Here is a 3,284-nt window from a genome sequence, read left to right on the forward strand (position 1 = left end):
ATCACCACCATCACCAGTATTACCATCACCATCGTCGTCTTCACAAATACAACAGAAATTACGGTAATGTGATGGTTTATAATCGAAAATGTTCTGGATAGCTTTTCAAAAATCGCGTTGGTCTCGTCTGATCAGCATTCCAGCCCGCGCCAGGCATTTTGATGACTATTGTAGGTCCTTTGATTGGCGACCAATGCCTGTATGTCCCCGTTGTTGTTGTTGCAGCAACAGCAGTAGCAGCAGCAATAACAACAGTAGCAGCAACTATTGCAATAATATTAGGAGAGACAGCAACAGCAACATCAACATTAGCAGCAACAGAAACAATAGCAGCAGGAATAGCAGCAACAACACTAGCACCAACAACAATACAAGCTGTAGTAACAACTGGAAAAAACAGCAGTAGTACCATATAGTATATAGTAGTAGTAGAAGCAATAATATGCAGAAGTAGTAATAGTAGTAGTAGTAGTAGTAGAAGTCGTAGTAGTAATATAGTAGTAGTAATTAGGTTCCCAAGAGTGAAAGTTGAGACGAAATGTGTGAGGGGTTTTGGTGAAGCAATGAAGGGAGAAGGTAGTGGGGACTTTAAAATGAAGCGAGAACGAGGAGAGAGGGCCGGGGATGGCAGGCCTTCACGAAAGTTATAATCAGTGTTGAATAACGGTGAATGAATGGCACACATGGTGACCGTGTGTGTGTTTCACTGTTTGATCTGCTGCAGTCTCTGACGACGAGACAGCCAGACGTTCCCCTACGGAACGAGCTCAGAGCTCATTATTTCCGATCTTCGGATAGGCCTGAGACCAGGCACACACCACACACCGAGACAACAAGGTCACAACTCCTCGATTTACATCCCGTACCTACTCACTGCTAGGTGAACAGGGGCTACACATGAAAGGAGACACACCCAAATATCTCCACCCGGCCGGGAAATCGAACCCCGGTCCTCTGGCTTGTAAAGCCAGCGCTCTAACCACTGAGCTACCGAACCGTATTGTGTGTGTGTGTGTGTGTGTGTGTGTGTGTGTGTGTGTGTGTGTGTGTGTGTGTGTGTGTGGTGAACAGGGCTACACGTGAAAGGAGACACCCAAATATCTCCACCCGGCCGGGGAATGGGTGTGTGTGTGTTAAGAACATAAGCGCCTGCATGCATGCGTGACTAGATGTTTTACTTTTATTGGAAATGTTTTATTGGCGAGCTACATCTGTACATATATGATTGTGTTCAGGCTTGTGATTTATGCAGGGTGGTGTAAGCAAATAGGCCATTATTTATTCGTGTGTGGGTGACGGCCTCTCTGGCGACGCGAATATATTGTTAATATATACATCCATTATATATATATATATATATATATATATATATATATATATATATATATATATATATATATATATATATATATATATATATATATATATATATATATATATATATATATATATATATATATATATATATATATATATATATATATATATATATATATATATATATATATATATATATATATATATATATATATATGCGCCTGTAGCGTCTGAAGGCATACTTGAAAAGAATATGTGGGAAGCGGTGTTCAGCTTCCGCCCATTAGTGGGTTAGGCAATTTTATTTATATTGTTACCCATATTAGGGCCCATATCACCACCCAAGCGCATCTCTGTTGTAACCACCTAGATTCTGGTTATCATGGTGACATTTGGGTAACTTTAAACCACTCGACAAATGGTATAGCTTCAAAGCAGTATGTGGTGGGATTCGAACCTTCTCGTGAACGTCTGCCCGATCCCATGATCGGGTTATCCGTTACGCCACCGCCGTGTGTGTGTATGTGTGTGTACAGTACAGTACAGTAAGGGTGGGATAGATAGTGGGGGAAATAAGAGATGAGTGGAAGAAAATAGTGGGGGTGAAAAGGGAAGAAATATAGTAGTAAAGAGTAAAGTTGGCGGGCAAACCGCCTTGCTGATCTTTTATTGTGTTTTCTGTTTTAGCCAGTCAGCGGTCGGGGTTGCTCGGCGATGTCTGATCTTGAGTAGGGAGTGGAGATGAAGCTTAAGGTTTTTGCATCTTCATTTTATAAGTTTATTTGGGAGAATTTTTCTGGGTTGTTGGTGTTGTTAAGTGTAAATAGGAACTGGTGGTTCGCTTGAAAGGTTTTTTATAGGTTTTCTGAACCATGGGTGATCTTTGTTGTGTTCGTGTTCTTGTATGATATTGTTGAATGTGGTGTCTCTGAGTGTGTGTGTAAGTGTGTGTAGTGTTTTGTTTCCTCTGTTGAACAGTGTGATGTTGATGGGTTTTATATTGGCAAGTGTGTGCAGCTCTTCGGTGGTGTGACTGTATGGGTGCCTGATATCGAAAGCAAATCGGAGTGCTTTGTTTTGTTTCTTTTGTAATTTATTTACTTGTAATTTAGATAGTGTGTTGAGGGCGTAAGCAGGATATGTTAGAATTGGGAGCAAGTACGCTTTTACTAGGTGTAACTTTATGTTGTTGTTCAGTGTTTGAAAACGTCTCATGGTGTTGATGGCTGTCTGGGCTTTTTTTTTTTTATTTCATGGACGTGTTTCGCGTAACCGCTTCTACCAAGCGTGAGTCCTAATACTTTTGCCTCTGATGCATATGGTATGTTGTTTCCATTTATGTTAACTGGTTTTAGGTTTCTTGATGCTATTGGGAGGAGTGTGAATTTCTGCGTGTTTGTTTTAATTTTCCATTTATGTTCAAAGGTGTTGATGTTTTTAATTTCTTTTTCAATACTTTTGGCAAACATGATCTTGGACTTCCCAGCATATGTGATGATTTGTGTTATGTCATCTGCGTATATAATGTGTGTGCTGTCTGTGATAGGTGTAGGTGTGTCGTGTGTGTATAGTGTATTATATATATATATATATATATATATATATATATATATATATATATATAATTTTTTTTACCTGTGTGTGTGTGTGTGTGTGTACCTATTTTACTCATCTAGGATCATCTAGTTGTTGTAAGTAGCCCAACAGGAGAGTTCGGAACTTGGTAACAATCAAACACCGGGACGATGAAATCACAAGCTACCCGTTTACCTCTCATCCCTACTCAATGATGAAAGTGGCTAATTATTATGTTGCTCTTTTCGACAGGCTCCAGCTCTGGTGTTCTTGATTGTGAGTAGAAGACATCACAACAATTCACTGTGTAAAACCTTAGCGCCCAACGTGGGGCTCGAACCCACGACCCCGAGATTAAGAGTCTCGTGCTCTACCGACTGAGCTAGCCAGAC

The 3,284-nt window shown here is 40.2% G+C and overlaps 1 non-coding gene across 1 annotated transcript; it reads right to left on the reverse strand.

The window, feature by feature from the left end:
- Nucleotides 1-3,211: 3,211 nt before the first annotated feature.
- On the reverse strand, nt 3,212-3,284 carry Trnak-cuu. Its single transcript has one exon. It is a non-coding gene; the product is annotated as a tRNA-Lys (tRNA).

Source organism: Portunus trituberculatus, chromosome 24, assembly GCF_017591435.1.
Source record: "Portunus trituberculatus isolate SZX2019 chromosome 24, ASM1759143v1, whole genome shotgun sequence".
Taxonomy (NCBI): domain Eukaryota; kingdom Metazoa; phylum Arthropoda; class Malacostraca; order Decapoda; family Portunidae; genus Portunus; species Portunus trituberculatus.